This window comes from Hypanus sabinus, chromosome 2 (assembly GCF_030144855.1).
Source record: "Hypanus sabinus isolate sHypSab1 chromosome 2, sHypSab1.hap1, whole genome shotgun sequence".
Lineage (NCBI taxonomy): Eukaryota > Metazoa > Chordata > Chondrichthyes > Myliobatiformes > Dasyatidae > Hypanus > Hypanus sabinus.
In genome coordinates, this window is record NC_082707.1 from 131906861 (window position 1) to 131927067 (window position 20207).

General features: G+C 40.5%; 1 protein-coding gene across 5 annotated transcripts in view; it reads left to right on the forward strand.

Moving 5' to 3' along the window:
- Positions 1-20207, forward strand: part of LOC132383951 (alpha-(1,6)-fucosyltransferase) — an 825511-nt gene that overhangs the window by 243393 nt on the left and 561911 nt on the right. The window contains exon 4 of one of the 5 annotated variants that reach the window (XM_059955175.1): positions 14497-14526. The exons of the other annotated variants lie outside the window; for them this stretch is intronic. The gene's annotated coding sequence lies outside the window, so the exon portion shown is untranslated. The remainder of the gene's footprint in view (positions 1-14496; positions 14527-20207) is intronic. 5 annotated transcript variants of the gene reach the window in all.

Genomic DNA, 20207 nt, shown 5'->3' on the forward strand with positions numbered 1-20207 from the left:
AAGTGATCAGATTACCCAAAATATGGTCTGGGTATGAAATGACAGACATTCCTTATTTAGTATACCAGTGGTCTAAGTGTGTTGGGATCTCTAGTGCAACAGATTGTATGCTGATGGTAATTGGGTAAGGGTTTCTTCAAACAATGCATTGGGGTGAACTGTTTCTTGTTTGGTGATGGCATCAGGTAGGATCTCAAATGCTTGATTATAGTTGGACACTTGTAGAATATACACTGCGGTCAGATCATGAAGGATAACTATCTTGGTAAATAGAACGGTTGATATTTGACCATTAGGTGTTCAAGGTCAGAGGTACACAAGTATGACAAAACCACCACATCAGAATGCCACAGAGTTTATCATGAAACATACACTTCTACCTTTTGCCTTTTCCAAATCAGCAGTTTGTCTATCTTATGTATCGAGAAGCCTTCAGGTCTGATCACCATATCTGGCGTACTCTGAGTAAGCCACAACTTGGTAAAACACAGAACACAACACGATTTACCTTGGATCCATGATAAACACTGAAGCATTAAGCACTCAAGAAATCCAGTGAAGAAGCACCCTTGGCCAAGCAACCATGAAGAATTTAGAGAAGGTGCTCGAGAACAGGAATCCATCTCTATTACAAAGATTCAACTTGTGCAGTCGATGGTGTTCTCAATGATGTTATATGGATGTGAAAGTTGGATGGTAAAGAAGGATAGGAAACATATCAATGCCTTTGAACTGTGATGCTGGAGAAAAATACTACGCATCCCATGAAACTCTCACAGAACAAATGAATCGGGCCTCAATGAGATCAAACAAAGTCTTGTGTGTCTGGAGGCTCAAATAACAAGATGTTACCTATCATACTTTGGGCACATCATGTGAAGAAACAGCTCCCTGGAAAAGGAGATCATGCTTGGCCACTAATCAGATGGATGGATACAGTAAGGACAGCTATGAATGCAATGTTACCTACAAACGTACAATGAACTGCCTTTGTGAGGTTCAAAACTCATTTAGGGCAACAATCTACAGGGTTACCATGAGTTGAGGATAACTCGATGGGACTTAACAACAATTGTTCTATAAACTTGCCACATAACTTTCCTGCTCTTACATTCTGTTCCCAGATAATGAAGCCTTGTATCTTGTTTACCCCCGTGTTACCTTATGTACCTGACACCTTCAGGGACTCCTGAATTTGGACTCTACCATTCATTGTATACATTCTAACCTTATTAGTTCTTTCAAAATGGATCACCTTGAGCTTGGCAAGATTAAATTCCTTTTGTCATTCTTTTGCCAATTCTGCCAAGTGATCAAAATCATTCAGTATCATCCGACTATCTTCACGATCAGCACACTACCAAATAATTGATCTTCTTCACAAGCTCTTGACCTATTGGTTTAAACATATTTATTCCTACAGCTTTGTTTCTTGTTTCCTGACAGGAAATGTAAGGCTTTCTCCCACTTTTGATTGCTAATCATGTTATGGCAAGTGTAAAATAGGAACAGTTTGTTTCAGGAGTGTGTGCAATAGTCCCATTATGTGTAATCATATTATTGGTTAATAACTATATATGCAATGTTTCCTTCAAATGTATATGTTCATGTGCATTTTTGCCCCCAAATCCCTCAAATTTCTGGATACTGTTGGTGCCTTCCACAGTGAAAAAAGATGCAACATACTTAGCTTGTCTGCCATTTCTTTTGTCCCACATTACTACATCTCCAGAGTCTTTTCCAGTGATCTGATGACCACTCTTGCCCCTCTCCTACTCTTTATATATCTCTTTCTCTACTCTCTATATATATCTGAAGTAAACATTTGCTTACTGCCAGGGTGGTGGGGTGGAGATAAGTCTCCACCTAAGGACGTGGAAGACAGTGCTTTCCTGCGCTAGCCTGCAGGGCAGGACACCCTTGGGCACCTGCTTAGCCTCCGCCTCCAACCCCTCTGCCTACCTACCTGTTCTTTCAATACAATGTTTATCAATGGGTTTTAAGCACCGAACTACGATCTTCTATGAACATTGGCTCAGTGATGCCCACCACATCGTACCTGACAATTTCTAACTGCTCTTCAAGATCATCTACCTTATGTTGTACACTGTGTGCATTCAAACATACCTTCAGTCCTGTATTCGGCACCACACTTCTCAATATTGCATCTGTTGCCTGAATTTAAATTATTATTCCTTTCTAAATCTTTATTTGATCTCGGGCACTCTCCTTCCCTTTTACTTTATCCATTCTTTTCCAAGCTATTAAAACCCCTCCACCCCATCCCCCAACATGTACAATTTAGTTTAAACTCTCTAGTCATAGGCCTAGTTAAGCTTTTTGTCAGGATCTTAGTCCCAGCATGGTTCAGATGGAGCCCCTCCCTCCTTCCCCAATACTGGTGCCAATGTCCCACAAATTCAAGTCCATTTGTCCCATACTAATCTTTGAGCCACTCTGATCTCTTTTACCCTGTGCAAATTTGCATATGGTTCAGCTAGCAATCCAAAGATTATTATCTTTTTGGTTCTGATTTTTAATTTAGTCCCTAGTTACTTCCGTTCCCTCAGCAAAACATCTGTCCTCATTCTACCTACATCATTGGGACCCATATTTACCACAACTGCAATTTCCCCTCTCACTCCATGTTCCCCTGTAGATCAGATGAGATGTCCTGAAGCAGGATACTAAGCAGACAGCAGAGCCTTGGGACTCTCAATCCTTAACAATCAGAATATTGTGTCTATTCCTCTGATTATACTATCCCAATTACACCTACATTGCCCCCCCCAACTTCTTTCCAGAATGGTTCTCTGGACCATGGTGCCAGAGTTCCATTGCTCACCTTCTGACAGCCTCAGTCTGATCCTCGTAAGGAGCAACAATCACAAGCTCTGTAGGGCAAGCGTAAGGTCCGAGGCTCCTCCAGTTCTACCTTTCACTTTCAGTCACACCCACTTATCGCTGGCCACAGACAGAATCTGAAGTAGTCACTGCCTCCTGAAAAACAGTGTCCAGGTAGCTGTCTCACTCCCTGATGCATCACAGGTTTTGCAGCTCAGATTCCAGGTCATCACCTTTGAGCTGAAGTTCCTCAAACAATTCTTGTGGTTACCAGGAACCACAATGAAGTCCACCAGCTTCCACATTATGCAGGTATACTATATTGCTTGATCCTGCATCCTCACTTCATTTTAGTCTGATTAATGACTATACTAAAAAAAAGCCTTCCCCTCTACTTTCCTATGCCTCCTTGACAAAGCCTCTTAAACCAAAGCTACAGACTCCTACACTGGCCAACTCATCAAATGGCCAATCTAAAATGGCTTCCCAGGCCCTTGAGCTCCACCGCTTCTACTCAAAGCCTCTTGTGGCAGAGCCTCTGCTCCCCAGTCGAACTCTGTTTCACACCAACAGTGGCTGCTCCCTCGGTGGCCACTCTGTTTAAACCTCACCACTTTTTGTTGACCCAAGTGAAACTCACTCACAAAGAAACTTGCTGCTTTCAATGGTTCCTGGTCCCATAAAGATCTTATTCTTGCTTATACAAAAGCCAAACTGTCTGATAGCATGCAAACAAAAGATTTTCATAGTTCATAGGGCAATAATAAATTGATTCCATTTCCAACATTAGTCTTGTGAATCCTGATTTTAATCTTGTGTGTGTTGCTGTTTGAATTTCCAGCATCTGCAGATTTCCTCGTGTTTCCTGATCTTAATTGTCAGTTTTCATTTGAAGCTTCAGTTCTGCTATGTGTAAGATGCTATTTCACAACAAATTTTTAAACCAAAATAAATTGTTTGAAATAAAAAAGTTACAAGAATAAACCGTGCAATGCCTTTTCATTCTTGCATTCATTGACAATGCGTTAAGTAATGTTCTATTATATTTCTTAAAATCTCTAGCACTGTTACCTCTTAGGTGGCACACTATAACAACAACAAATGGGCTTCTTCACCCAGTCCTGCTGCTCAATTCAGTCGTGAAAGAACCCTGTGGTTCTTTCCCACCAAGCCCACGAAGTGTTTGCACCAATCCTCAGTGTGTTTCTTAACATGTACTCCTGTAACCAAAAATGTGCATCCAGACATCTGGATGTGTTGGGAGAACACTAAGTTTCGGCCAGACCAAAGGGCATTTAATGCCTGTCTGTGTGTATGTCCCTGGGAACAACCCATAGATCAGAGTCCTCTGATCAGCAGCTGCTCAGTACTTGGAATCACTCTCCACACTCTTCACTGCTGGTGATCTATTTATGTTATGTTAAAAGAAATTAAATGCCTGTCCATGCAATTCTTGAATAGTTGCTTCCAACTGTTAAGCTGATACTGACTGTGAAAAGATGTGCTAAAAATGTAACTACTGAGGAATCTACATATCTAGTTATCGGAAGGTCACTAGTTCGAGCCTTGGCTGAGGCTGCGTGTGTGTCCTTGAGCAAGCACTTAACCACACATTGCTCTGCGACGACACTGGTGCCAAGCTGTATGGGTCTTAATGCCCTTCCCTTGGACAACATTGGTGGCGTGGAGAGGGGAGACTTGCAGCTTGGGCAACTGCCAGTCTTCCATAAAAAAAAACCTTGGCCAGGCCAAGGTACAAATCCATGGTCTATCAAGACGAATGGAGGCCTACACTACACTGTAAGTTTACAAAAGTAAACAACTGCATCTACAAATGTACCATACAGGGAGGATTGGAAAGGGAAAAAGTTGGAAGCAGCAGAATCTTGGTAACATGACCATGTTCAAATTCCTAAATGGCACACCACTCTGATTTGGGGCTATATTGCACCTTCATCAATTATTCAACATCTCTGAGCTTCCTGAACAAACACAACACCGTGTTCTGAAAATATTGGCTCGCCACCACCCTCCATTAAATGCCCTCCTCGCCAGTGACGATCATATTCTAAGCAAGAATTATTAATGGGGTACTTGTTGCGGTGGTTGGGGAATTGAGCAGCTTTTGGGAGCAGATATAAATATGGATTGAAGAAGAGTTTTAATAACACTGCTTGAACAATTAGATGCGCTTATTGTTCATACATGTAGCACCAAAAGAGAATGAGTGATGACACCATGGTGCACACATCGCTTCAGATATAGACATGTTCTTTCTCACTTCAAGGCACACAGAAGTTGAAAACACTGCCATCATTTTCCTTGCAAGCAGCCACAGCGCCATTAATACTATCTTGGGAACAGTCGGCTCACTCTGCTATGGTAGCAGCTGGTATGTAGCTTTATCAAGTCCAGAGAGAGATAAATAATAGAATGACTGTCTCGAGGCTACAGGTAATATCCACCCCAGTTCTCATTTTCCTCCATCTCCAAGTGGAATTAGCATTTAACTTCAGCTACGATACTTGCTGAGGATGTCAGCTAAAAGATGAGTTCATACAAAATGAAAAAAATCCGAATGTCATCTATGTCTCAATCAAAATGACGCTCTTTGCCCTCTCTCATTTTTAGGTCTCCCCTGCCATCTATAATAGCTCATCAGGAAATGCTGTAGCCATTGCCAACCAACACAGCTCTACTGAATCAAACATTTGTGAAGCTGGAGGGTTTTTCAGTCACAATGATTTGCAGCTCGCTGACTCTAGGTCAGGAATACGGTTTTAAATGTAGGATAATATCCATCATCTGGAAAGGCTGTCAAATTCTAATTTGCTTGTCCAAAGCACATGTTAGAGGTGACAGACTAGACTCTTGTTTTTGCTGAAGTATATTATCTACAATTGAATAGGGGTGATGGTACCTCTGATCCACAGCATGGTTCATAAGCCCTCTTCGTGGCTTTATATAAGAAAGTGTCCTTTCACAATGTCACCAAGTTCTCAGAGCACTTTATTCCAAAAATGTAGGTAGTTTTTTCATAACAAATCCACAGCACTGTATAGAATTCTCCAAGGGGGCTACTTTGTGGAAATATACACACAGCTTTCACTCATAACTGGCTGACTTACAGAAATTCATTGGAAAATATAATTAGTGGAAATTTTCCTAGCGTGTTTCCTGGTCGTCTGCTCTTTTCTGAAAGTGAACAGAAGCCCCATTTTACTCAGGAATTAGTCTTTTTTCATTTTGCTCAGGAGTGGGTCTTTTGTCAAAGAAGCAGTGGGTGAATGGGGAAATTTCAATGTGGTTTCCAGGAACACTTGCACCTAGCGGAAGTTGACAGATATAAGGTTTCCTATTTTATCCCCCTACAGTGGTGACCTTGACGTGTATTCATGCTACAAACTCCTTTTCAAAATGCCGCAAATCTGTTGATAGCTAATTCTATAAAGAGGCAAAATATTTAAAAATAAAATGGCAATTTTGTTTGTAAAGCTCAGAATCACGGGCATGTGATGTGAAATTTGTTAACTTAGCAGCAGCAGTTCAATATAATACACAATATAGAAAGGAAAAATAAATAAAATAAAATAATAATAATTAAATAAGTAAATCAATTACAGTATACATATATTGAATAGATTAAAAAACATGCAAAAATCAGAAATACTGTATATTTAAAAAGTGAGCTAGTGTCAAAGGGTTCAATGTCCATTTAGGGATCGGACGGCAGAGAGGAAGAAGTTGTTCCTGAATCGCTGAGTGTGTGCCTTCAGGTTCTGTACCTCCTACCTGATTGTAACAGTGAGAAAAAGGCATGCCCTGGGTGTTGGAGTTCATTAATAATGGATGCTGCCTTTCTGAGACACCGCTTCCTAAAGATGTCCTGGATACTTTGTAGGCTAGTACCCAAGATGGAGCTGACTAGATTTACAACCTTCTGCAGCTTCTTTTGGTCCTATGAAGTAGCCCCCCCCCCCCCCCCCATACCTGAGGCAATCACTATTTTCAGCATGATGGTCCGCTATGTAGCAGAACAAACATTATCACTTTCTGAGTTTGCTGATTCAAGGTTGTACGAACTCTTGTTTATACAGACAGACTCAAAGATTTGGGTAGCTTAAAGATTACAAAATGTTCACAACTATCCAAGCATTAATCATACAAACTTAAGTTGGTTCTTTCCAGTACCTTACAAACAAGATACTTGATAGATAGGAATTATAAATATGTTGGCTCTGAAGAATTCAGTTGAGCAGCAGCTCGAAATGATTATCCTGCCAAACTCATTTGTGAAACATCATTCTTGAATTAATTAATTTTTATTTATTGAGATACAGCGGAGAGTAGGCTCTTTCAGCCTTTTGACCCAGCAATCCCCCAATTTAATTCAAGTCTAATCACATGACAGTTTACAATGACCAATTAACCGAGCAATCAGTATGTCTTCGGACTGTGGGAGGAAACCAGAGCACTTGGAGGAAACCCATGAGGTCAGGGGGCAGATGTAACTCCTAACAGGCAGTGACAGGAGTTGAACCCAAAAATTTTCTTTATCTTAATTACAAAATCAGAACAAATGAACATTTAATGAACAAAGTCTTGCCATCTTCAGAAGTTTTCTGATGACTCTGCCATAATTGGATGCATCAGCAAGGGAGATGAGGCTGAGTACAGGGCAACGGTGGGAAACTTTGTCACATGGTGTGAGCAGAATCATCTGCAGCTTAATGTGAAATGGCTAAGGAGCTGGTGGTGGACCTGAGGAGGGCTAAGGCACCGGTGACCCCTGTTTCCATCCAAGGGGTCAGTGTGGACATAGTGGAGGATTACAAATACCTGGGGATACGAATGGACAATAAACTGGATTGGTCAAAGAACACTGAGGTTCTCTACAAGAAGGGTCAGAGCTGTCACTACTTCCTGAGGAGACTGAGGTCCTTTAACATCTGCCAGACGATGCTGAGGATGTTTTACGAGTCTGTGGTGGCCAGTGCTATCATGTTTGCTGTTGTGTGCTGGGGCAGCAGGCTGAGGGTAGCAGACACCAACAGAATCAACAAACTCATTTGTAAGGCCAGTGATGTTGTGGGGGTGGAACTGGACTCTGACGGTGGTGTCTGAAAAGAGGATGCTGTCCAAGTTGCATGCCATCTTGGACAATGACTCCCATCCACTCCATAATGTACTGGTTAGGCACAGGAGCACATTCAGCCAGAGACTCATTCTACCGAGATGTAACACTGAGCGTCATAGGAAGTCATTCCTGCCTGTGGCCATCAAACTTTACAACTCCTCCCTCGGAGTGTCAGACACCCTGAGCCAATAGGCTGGTCCTGAACTTATATCCACTTGGCATGATTAACTTATTATTTAATTATTGATGGTTTTATATTGCTATATTTCTTCACTATTCTTGGTTGGTGCGACTGTAATGAAACCCAATTTCCGTCAGGATCAATAAAGTATGTTGGTCTGTCTGTTTAACCGTTGACTGTGTCAAATTTGATACTTAATGTAAAGAAGTTTTCAAAAGAAAATCTTCACCAATATTGTTGTTTCAAATCAATCCAATTTTGAAATATATTTCAATTGACATAAACAGTATGTGCAAATAAAATAAATCAGAGAAATCTTGTAGTAAATTATTTCATTTTATTTGAGGCCATGTGATTGCAAGTGGTTGTAAAGTCATCAAACCACCAGTTAAACACAGGGAAGTTTTGAGGATAAGAGGATTTGCATACAGAATTATCAAGGGAAGAGAAGTATAATCACAACCAGTTTTGAATCAGGATAATAACATCACTTAATGCAAGTAGCTAAGTACTTTTTGATTTCCTGAGTTAAGATCTGTTCTCCGTACTGCCTCTATTCCATTGTTTTGCTTATCAGCGTTATCTTTCCTTTACAATTGCAATGAGCTTTAAGATCCAAGAGAAGCAGCAAACGATACTTACAGGCAAGCATTCGTTTTACTTTGTACTGCTCCAAGTCCACAGGTGGAAGATTAGTTCGAACATGACTCATGTTTTACTACCTGCTTCATACCCTGTCAGCATTCAGAAGAATTCCAGGTTGTACCAGGAGGCATCATAGGAAGAAATTGATATTGATGATGGGGCAGAACTGTTTAAAACAATTAAACTAACAAATTTATATCAAATCTCAAATACACTTGCAACTGAATGTGGATATACTATTACAGCTCAGGGCACACTGGAGTCCAGAGTTCAATTCCAGCTCTGTTCCGTGAAGAGTCTCTGTACATCCTCCCCGTGGATTGTGTGGGTTTTCCCTGGGTGCTCTCGTTCCCTCCCACAGTCCAAAGTCACACTGGGTAGGTTAATTGGTCATTGTAAATTGTCTCGTGATTAGGTTGGGGTTAACTGGGGGTGTGGAGTTGCTGGGGGTGGCGAGGCTGGAAGGGCCAACTCCACAATGCATCACTAAATGAATAAATAAGTTCCCACAAATTTGTCTTTTAGGATTGAGCTCCACATGAACCAGTGAATGACAGGTGTTTGATTGTAAACTAAATTGACTTCAATGTATTGTTGAAGCTCAAGTTCCAAGTTATTGTCGAGAAACAATTTCACATTGTACAGATCATGCTAGCCATGAAAAGTTTAGATTTTGTGGTATTTGAAATGCTGGATAATTGTATCCCCAAAACCCATGCAGGAAACTGACAGAATCAGATCAACACCACCATTTTGTTGGCAAAAGATATTTCATATCCCATCCTTTGGAAATAGATTTGATTGTATGGTCTACCCTAAAACTATCCAGAAGACCACTTTCACCATCACCCTGAGCCAAGTTATGTCAGAAACATAAATGAGCTTCCTTCAGTGTTTCAAGCCAGATTTGAAAGGATTGTTAAAAGGCCATTGAAGAGTTGGCTTCACTGCTGTCACTACAGAAAGGCCAAAACATGTAAGATTTATTTTGATAAATGTTGTGCTAAACAATCATGAATCTTGAGTGAATGCAGCTGATGGATTATTGATATCAAAGTTGTAGTTTTTTGCTACTATTGAAGGTTTCAACATTACCTTTTCTTTGATCTTTTGAATTCAGTTATTTTAATTCCCCAGTTGTCATGATGGGATTTCAGTGAGTTTCAAACCTTAGGTCCAGGGCTTTGGATTATCTCTCCCAGTAGTGAGGACAATGACAAATAGCATGTTGCCCTCAGCGTTTGTTTTTGAATTTATGGTTTTCAAAACATTGAGTTATTCAACCACTATGACTTAAATCTTTTCTCCTTTTTGTTATTCACTTTGCTGCCCATGAAAGAATTAAAGACAAAAGCTAACCGCAGGCAGCTGTTGCTGAAGTCAGGCAAATTGTGTAAGAGGCAAATAGGAGACTATCACTAACATTTCCCCATTCTAAAATGCCATCCACTGCCTCTCCTTTGTTCACCCTGCTTGTTACTTCCTCGAAGAACTCTACCAGATTTGTCAGGCAAGATTTCCCTTGAGAGAAACCATGCTGACTTTGACTTGTTTTATCATTAGTCTAAAAGTACTTCGAAACTGCATCCTTAATCATAGACTCCAACATTTTCCCAACCACTGAGGTTAGGTTAACTGGCCTATAGGCCTATAATTTCCTTTCTTATATCTCTCTCTCTTCCTTCTTAAAGAGTGAAGTGACTTTTGCAATGTTCCAGTCCTCCAGGACCATGCCAGAATCAAGTGATTCTTGAAAGATCATGACCAATGCATCCATTATCTCTTCAGCAACCTTTCTTGAGACTCTGAGATGTAGTCCATCTGGTCCAGGTGACTTGTCCATCTTAAGACCTTTGAGTTTGCCTTGCACTTTTTCCTTTGTAGTAGCAATGACACTCACTCCTGCACCCTGACACTCATGGACCTCTGGTACAATGCTAGTGTCTTCTACAGTGAAGACAAATACAAAGTATCAATTAAACTCATCTGCCATTTCTTTGTCCCCCATTACTACCTCAACAGCATCATTTTCCAGTGGTCCAATATCACCTCTCACTTCCCTTTTACTCCTTATATAAATTGGAGAAACATTTTAAATCCTGCTTCATGTTATTAGCTAGTTGACCTTCATATTTCTTCTTTTCCCTTCTTATAGCTTTCTTATTTGCCTTTTGTTGGATTTTGAAAGCTTCCCAATCATCCAACTTCCCACTCACTTTTTGCTACCTTATATGCCCTTTCCTTGGCTTTTATGCAGTCTCTAACTTCCTTTGTCAGCCATGGTTGCCCCCGCCCCCACCATTTGAGAACAACTTCTGTGGGACATATCTATCTTGTGCCATGTGAACTATTCCCAGAAACTTCAGCCATCTCTGCTCTGCCGTCATCCCTGCCTGTATCCTCCATCAATCCACTTGGGCAAGCTCCTCTCTCATGCCTCTGTAATTCCCTTTTTTACATTGTGTTACTGATACATGTGAGTTATGCTTCTCCCTCTCAAATTGCAGTATGAATTCAATCATATTACGATCACTGCTCCTAAAGGTTCCTTAAGGTTAAGCTCCCTCTTAAGATCTGGGTATTACACAACACCCAATCTAAGATAGCCTTTCTTGAGTGGGGTCAAGCACCAGCAGTTCTAAAATGCCATCTTATAGGCACCTGCCCCAGAAGAGGTCCCAGTGATCCAGAAATCTGACTCCCTGCTTCCACTCCAATTCTTGAGCCATGTGTTTATCTGCCACCTCATTCTATTGCTATCCTCACTGTTGCGTGGCACAGGCAGCAATCCAGAGTTTACTACCTTTGTGGTCCTCCCTGTATGCTTTTTTCAGGACCTGCTCTCTTTTTTCTTCTTGTGTCAATGGTGCCAATATGTACCATGACTTCTGGCTGCTCTCACCCCCCTCCCCAGGATATTTTGGAGTCAAAGATTCTTTGTCAGAAATGAGGAGAGAAGAGAATTTGAAGCTGCAGGGTGGGTGGGGAGGGGTGTGGAAAATATCTCTGATGCAGCATAACTGGGGTGATGATCCCCATTGTAGACTCCTTCTCACTAATCTCACTGCTGCTTAACCCAACTTCTTCTTTCCTCATTCTGATGAAATGTTAACTGTCTTTGCACAGATTTGGCATCACCTGTTCTGTATTTGCTGCTTCTGCTCTCTTTATTTTGGATTTACAGCATCTGCAGGCTTTCCTTGTTCAGTGTCAAGCACTAATGTCTTGTTTCTGAGAAAGGCACGGACTTTCATTCCTGCTGCAGAGAAAGATTGCTCTGTCCTGGCAATCCAGCAAAGCTGTTTCACTCTATCTATCTATTTATTTAATTTTATTTTAGAGATGCAGTGTGGTAACAGACCCTTCCAGCCCAACAAACAGCAACATCCAATTATACCCATGTGACCAATTAACCTATTTACCCATATGTCCAGATCTATTTAACATTTAAATTAATAAATGGCCAAAACCAAAAGAACTAGGTGTTTATGAGAATAATTTAGAATAGTCTCTATTATCTGGAAGTTAGCAGAAAAAATAATTTGGCTCTTATAGCAGGCAACTCAGTACATAGCAAATATTCTGGCCCCTAAGGAATGTACTTGTGAACAAGCTTTCCTGATATTTTGACCTGCATTCAATTCCATAGGGATCACTGCCATCCTATGCTAATTAGAAACCCACTGCAGAGAGAAAAACATCTATAATGAGCTTTGCAATATTCCACAAAAATAATGAAGTTGTTATAATCCTCACAAAAGGAAATCATCGCTAGACTGAATCAAGATTGTTTAATGTCATTTCTAGTACACAAGTGTAAAGGAGAATGAAGTAATTGGTACTTGGTATTGGATGCAGTGCAAAAAAACAAGCACAATAAAATAAGGGAAACAATAACAACATGAACACACAATTAATATAAATACATAAGATAGCTTATATACATAAATTGTTGTATATCCAGAAAACTAGTACGTCTAGGAGTGTCTGTGCGTAAGGTGACTGACATGAAATGATGGGGGTGTGGAAGGATGGGTTAGTGAGTGGAGGTGTTAATCATCCTTAGTGCTTGGGGAATGTGGTGAACTATGTGCCTGTCGGGACACGCCCCTGCTGACTGCTCCTGTGGCTCCTCCCACAGGCCCCTGTATAAAGGAGACCTGCGGCCTGAAGCTCGGCCTCAGTCTCCAAGACCTTGTATGATAGACACTCACTCCTGGTTCCTTCTTCCAGTCAATAAAAGCTGATATCTCGCCTACGTCTCAGTGTGAGTTATTGATGGTGCATCAGGGAAGTAACTGTTTTTGAGTATGACGGTCCTGGCGTGGATGCTGCGTAGCCTCCTCCCTGATGGGATTGGAACAAGCGGTCTCTGGGATAGGTAGCAGCTGACTTGAATAACTATCCTACATTTGGCTAATGTACAACAGGCACAGCAAGAATATGTGAGAAATGTAAGAGTTAATTACCTTCAGCACCTATTGAGCTAAGTCCTTGTTTTACCAGGAATATCATCTTTTTCAGGATCACATCATTTTTCCATTTTGATTGAAATTGTTTTTCCTGCATGGTATTTATTCTAAATGACATAATGTGCGAATTGCCATTGCTGTTGACCAAAGCGAGCTAATAAGGTTCAGAAGTATACAATATTGTATCTACTATATAGTCAAAATCAGTATTTAAAACGATGTGTTGAGGTATGTGGTGCCCCCTTGCTTCTTAGGCAATGAGTTCAAGTTCCACAATGACCACATTAGTCCCCAAGTGGATTGGTGTCCATGTCGTGCTGATGTCTGACTGAAGTTATGAAGTAGTCCTGTGCTCTCAGATGCTAAACAAAGCATTGTCTTGTCGTCTTTACTTATTCTTGAAACTATATTCCTGAGATAGAGTACATGAATGCTTGGGAAGCCTGATTAAACAAATTGGTTGTCACATTTCCTGGATAACAAGCGATTCAGATATACTTAATCGGTTGTATATGTGCTTTGGGAAATCGCATTTTAGAAGAAGCTGTAATAGCTGCTAACCATTTCATGTCATGATTGTCATGTTGAACTGTGAAGAATTCTTGTGGTTTGATCAACTACAGTGGCTGGGATTGTGGTTATGGCTGAATTCAAATATGAAATGACTGAATCAAGAAGTAAACAATAATTTTGAAATGATAAAGAAGGAACTGAAAGGCAAAGTAGAGAGGTGAAGAAAATGAAAAATAAAATCTTCCAATCTCCAATGATAATTAAATCCTGATGGACTGAAATTCACAGTAATGAGATGAAAATTCTCAGAACCAGAGTGCTTCCTTTGAAAAGTTGAGATATTGTCATTAAAATTCACTTGTTACTGAATGTATCAGCTGTACCATTTTGTGTTCTGGCATGCATAATGGGTAAGCGCACCAATGTTACACCATTGCATGGATTGCAAAGCTGATTCTATTGATGAGGTCCCAGCAGAGCACTGCTGGAAGAGATAAGTGCCCTGAGTGAAGCTCCCAGATTAAGCTGGGGATGGGATGAGTCCAGAAGTTGCTTTCATTATAAAATATTACTGTAGGTTGTTGACTTTCTTGTTATTTATAGTACAGTATCAAAGCCATTAAGATGCATTGCCTTGTTTGTTTTATCTTTTCTAAAGAAGAATAATGACTTGATTTATCCTGCTCTTTCTTTCTTTCATGCAGGAAATCAAGTCAAGTCAACTCACTTTTATTGTAAGTTATGATATCTGCAATTGTGAAAACCATGGAAAACCAATAGCATATCTCAAGTTCATTAATTACTTAAGTATATTCTGTTCATTGATATGTGAATGTCATGCATTTTCAAATATTACTGTATTTTTATAATACTATTTATTGCCTTGTGATAGTTTCTGCAGTACGGCTGCACAGTTATCTAGCCATTATCCCAGCATGATCGTAAATGATAAACATCAGCAGGGAATAATGAAGCATTAGAGATGAGCCGAGTGCATTGCACATTCCTTCAAATATAGTGCTTGGAATAATACTGATTCATTTAAGTGAAAAAAAAACTTGATGCCGTGAATCATGGTACCTTCGAGATAATGATGTGGACAAATGATCTCTGCAGTTTGAATTGAGTTCCATGTGATGATTATAGCTTGGTACATTGAGCTTATTCATTATTGAAAAGAAAATAATTTTGAATATTCATTTTATATTACAATGCTTTTGACTTTATTTTAAAGAAAACAGTCATATCATTAGTTACCTCTAAACTTGACACTGATCCTAAAATGGCGGATTTCCATTAGTATTCAAGGTGAGGAAAATGTAATAGTTTTCACAACTGAATTCCAGTCCTGGCTTTACAGAAATAATTTGAAAAGATGTTCTCAGAATAAATTCTTGAATTGTCTATCTGTGGCAGTAAGACAGAATCAGTGAATCATTGCAACAGTTTGTTTCATTCATTGCAATTGCGAAAGAAAATCAACAGAATGGAAGCTATTTTTAATCAAGAAAATTGCTCTTTATCACTTAAAAAATAGAGGTTATTTTCCAAGAACAAAGTGCAGGTTAAGTGCAATAAAATGGAATTTGATGTTGAAGCTGTCTGATTGCATTGGTGATGGATGGAGAATCATTATATTGGAGACAGAATTGAGCAGTCCCAGATATAAGTAAATTGACTCTTGGCTATACCTCTTCCTGCCCTATCTCCTGTAAAAAAAAATGCTATTCCTTTTCCTCAGTTCCTTTGCCTCTGCTGTGTCTGTTCTCAGAACAACGCTTTCTGTTCCTCACCCACATCTCTTCCATTTCCTGAACATCCACACTCACCCCAACTTCCCACTGCCTTAAAAGAGATAAGAGTTCATCTTATTCATTCTACCGCCCCGTCAGCCTCTTCATCCTGCACAACATTCTCTACAACTTCTGCCATCTTACACAGTCCTTCCAGATGAGGCAACATTTCACCTGTGAATCTGCTGCAGCCATCTATTGTGTCTGATGCTTCCGTGTGGTCTCTTCTACATTGGTGAGACCTGTTGAAAATTGGGGGACCACTTCATTGAATACCCTCTGCTCCATCTGCCACAAGCAGAAGTTCTGGATGGCCAAACATTTTGATTCCAATTCCCATTCCAGTTCTGACACCTCAGTTCTTGATGTTCTCTTGTGCCAAAATGAGGTCACTCTCAGGATTAAGGAGCAACAACTTATATTACATCTGGTGGTCTCCAACCTGATGGCATAAATATTGATCTCTTCTTCTGGTAAAAATAAATCCCTCCATTTTCCCTCTTCTTCCATTCCCCAGTCTGACCTTTTACCTCTTCTCTCCTCCTACAACTTCCCCATGAGTCCCCTCCTTCTTTCCTTTGTCCTATGGTCCACTGTCCTCACCTGTTAAATTCTTTCTTCTCCAGCCCATGATCTTCCGTACCCACCTGGCTTTACCTATTACTTTCTAGCTATCCTCCTTCCACTCCCCGCACCTTTTTAATTCTGGCACCTTCCTCCTTTCTTTTCAGTCCCGAGGAAGGGTCCCGACCTGAAACGTTGATTGTTTATTCATTTCCATAGATGCTGCCTGACCTGCTGGAGTTCCTCCTGTCTTACAGATAAGTTTACTGCTTTCATTCTTGACCCTTCAAAATGGAGCCAGAACCTGTGGTGAGTGGTGAGCTCCCTGAACTTACGGCTGACAGTATACATGTGCTGGTGCTGCGTTTGTACTTCTGTTATTGATTTAGAGATACAGCACAGTAACAGGCCCTCTGGCTCAACAGGCCCATGCTGGCCAATTACATGCAAGTGACCAGTTTGCTTATTAACTCTTGCATCTTTGAGATGTAAAGGAAACCAGAGTACCCAGAGGAAACCCTGGCAGTCACAGGGAGAATATACAAACTCTTTATAAATGGCGGAGCGATTTGAACTGGGTTGCAAGCATTATACTAATATAAATTATGAGGCAAGAGCTAACTGAAGCTAATTCTATCAATTTTGATTAGATCCAAATCGATTTTTTTGCCATTGTGATGTGATTAAATTTCCTTTGGTGTCTCAGATGTCAATTATACAGAAACGTGCAGCACATGATCATGTTTTTTGGCCCGACTCATCCTAATCGAGATGCCATACAGTCATAGAACACTACGCCACAGAAACAGCCCTTAGTCCCAGCTAGTCCATGCTGAATTATTAATCTGCCTAGTGCCTTCGACTTGAACCTGGATGTCCATCTCTGCTATTCCCATTTACCCACATTTGCCCCATATCCCTCGATTCCTTTCCTAACCATGTAACTATCCAATTTCTTATTAACTTCTGTGATTGTATTTGCCTTTATCATTTCCTTAGTCCACTTATACAGTAATAACCCATCTTTCTCTGTGTGGAAGAAGTGACAGCTCATTTCTTTAACTAAATCTCCTCTCACCTTTAACATTTCCTCTAGTTTTCCTGCTGGGAAAAAGATCACGACTGCTTAACTTATCTTAGCCCCTCGTAATTTTATAAATCTCTAAGGCCATCCCTCAGCTCCTATTTTCCTGACTCTGACGATTTTTCTCTTATAATTAATGACTTGCATTCCAGTCAACATCCTGTTAAAACTGTTCTGCACTCTTTCTAAAGAAATAACATCCTTTCCATAATATGGTGACCAGAACAGGACACAAGATTTCAAATGTGGCCTAACCAATGTCGAGTAAGCTGCAGTATGCTGCCGCAACTTTAAGACTTTCTACCCGTACCTATGAAGACAGGCAAACAAAATGTCTCCTTCACGACTCTATCCAACTAAGTGACCTTTCCCAAAGAGCAATGAACTTGCATTTCAAAATTCCTCTGTATATCAGCACTTCGAAGATCCCTTCTGTTTACTGTGTATGTCTGGCCTGGATTATCTTAGTTATTTCAGTTGATAGTCTAATTGAGTAACTTGAGAACTCGTATCACAAATCTTATTGTAGTGTCATTAATATTCTTGATTTCATGGTCAAGTTTTACTGCATGTGTTATTACGAGTTAGTAATTTTTTTCTTGTTCCATTGCTTATAGAAACATAAAATTATGAACATCAGAATAAGGAGGAAAGGTTGTTAGAAAGTGTTGTGTAATGAAATGGTAAGGTCAGTTAATGTAGCTTGACACGTCATGAATGGTGATGATGTTGTCAGTCTGGGGCAGAACAACATGTGATGTGAGGGAGCATGGAAGCAAGAATGAGAAATAAAGACATGTTCAGAGCATAAAGTGTTGAATCATGATATATGCACTATCAAGATAGGTTGCAAATACACAACAGAAGGCAACTCAACAAGCTTCATTCAGGTAGTTGTTGTGATTGATATATTCACAGATCTTTCTTTGATAAGAAGTTAAACAGAATGGACTAAAGGTTCATCTGAAGTCCGTTGATTATATTGTTAATTACATTTATTGAATTCGGAATCAGAATCAGGTTTATTATCACCAGCATGTGACGTGAAATTTGTTAACTTAGTAGAAGCAGTTTAATGCAATACATAATATAGAACAGTGAAAAAAATAATAAGTGTAAATCAATTATAGTATACGTATATTGAATAGATTAAAAAAACGTGCAGGAAACAGAAATACTGTCTATTGAAAAAAAGTGAGGTAGTGTCCAAGGTTTCAATGCCTATTTAGGAGTTGGATAGCAGAGGGGAAGAAGCTGTTCCTGAATTGCTGTGTGTGTGCCTTCAGGCTTCTGTACCTCCTAGCTGATGGTAACAGTGAGAAAAGGGCATGCCGTGGTGCAGGAGGTCCTTAATAATGGACGTTGCCTTTCTGAGACATCGCTCCCTGAAGATGTCCTGAGTACTTTGTAGACTAGTACCCAAGATGGAGCTGACAAGATTTAAAACCCTCTGCAGCTTCTTTCAGTCCTGTGCAGTAGCACGCCCCCCCCCCCATACCAGAGAGTGATGCAGTCTGTCAGAATGCTCTCCACAGTACATCTAGAGAAGTTTTTGAGTGTATTTGGTGACATGCCAAATCTCTTCAAACTCCTAATGAAGTGTAGTCGCTGTCTTGCCTTCTTTATAACTGTATTGATATATTGAGACCAGGTTAGATCCTCAAAGATCTTGACACCCAGGAACTTGAAGCTGCTCACTCTCTCCACTTCTGATCCCTCTATGAGGATTTGTGTGTGTTCCTTTGTCTTACCCTTCCTGAAGTCCACAATCAACTCTTTCGTTTTACTGACATTGAGTGCCAGGTTGTGGCATTCCACTAGTTGGCATATCTCGCTCCTGTATGCCCTCTCGTCACCACCTGAGATTCTACCGACAATGGTTGTATTGTCAGCAAATTTGTAGATGGTATTTGAGCTATGCTTAGCCACACAGTCATGGTTTTAGAGAGAGTAGAGCATTGGGCTAAGCACACGCCCCTGAAGTGTGCCAGTCAGTATTCATCAAGGAGGATGTGTTATCACCAATCACCAATCCGCACAAATAGTGGTCTTCCATTTAGGAAGTTGGGGATTCAATTGCAGAGGGAGATACAGAGGCTCAGGTTCTGCAGCTTCTCAATCAGGATTGTGGGAATGATGGTATTAAGTGCTGAGCTGTGGTCGATGAACAGCATCGTGACGTAGGTGCTTGAGTTGTTCAGGTGGTCTAAAGCCTTGTGGAGAGCCATTGAGATTGCGTTTGCCGTTGACCTATTGTGGCGATAGGCAAATTGCAATGGGTTCAGGTCCTTGCTAAAGCAGGAATTCAGCCTTGTCATGGCCAACCTCTCAAAGCATTTCTCCTCTGTCCATGTGAGTGCTACGGGGCGATGGTCATTATAGCAGCTCACATTGTTCTTCTTAGGCACTGGTATAATTGTTGCCTTTTTGAAGCGAGTGGGAACTTCTGCCCATAACGGTGAGAGGTTGAAAATGTCCTTGAATACTCACACCAGCTGGTTGGCACAGGTTTTCAGAGCCTTACCAGGTATTCCATTTGGACCTTCTACCTTGCGAGGGTTCACTCTCTTTAAAGACAGCCTAACATCAGCCTCTGAGACAGAGATTACAGGGTTATCAGGTGCAGCAGGGATCTGAATGTTACCAGCTCTCTGGCATTGAGATCTATTGCACTGCAGTTAACATCACCAAGCTGAAATCAACAGGAATGGAAGCTTCTTGAATGCATTTTGACTGATTCTGATAGCTTATCGGTACCTTAGTCTCTTTGAAACAAGAACCTAAATATAGCTCTAAGTGTTATTGAGGAAAAGGAAGGTGTGGATTACTTGAGATTTAATGTAATCTTACTGATAGAACGCTGATCAGTACAGATGGCAACAGGCCATTTGGTCCACAATGTAGTGCCAAATAAGCTTAAAATGAATGAACAAATTGACTGTACTTCTTCCTATGGATGCTGCCTGGCCTGCTA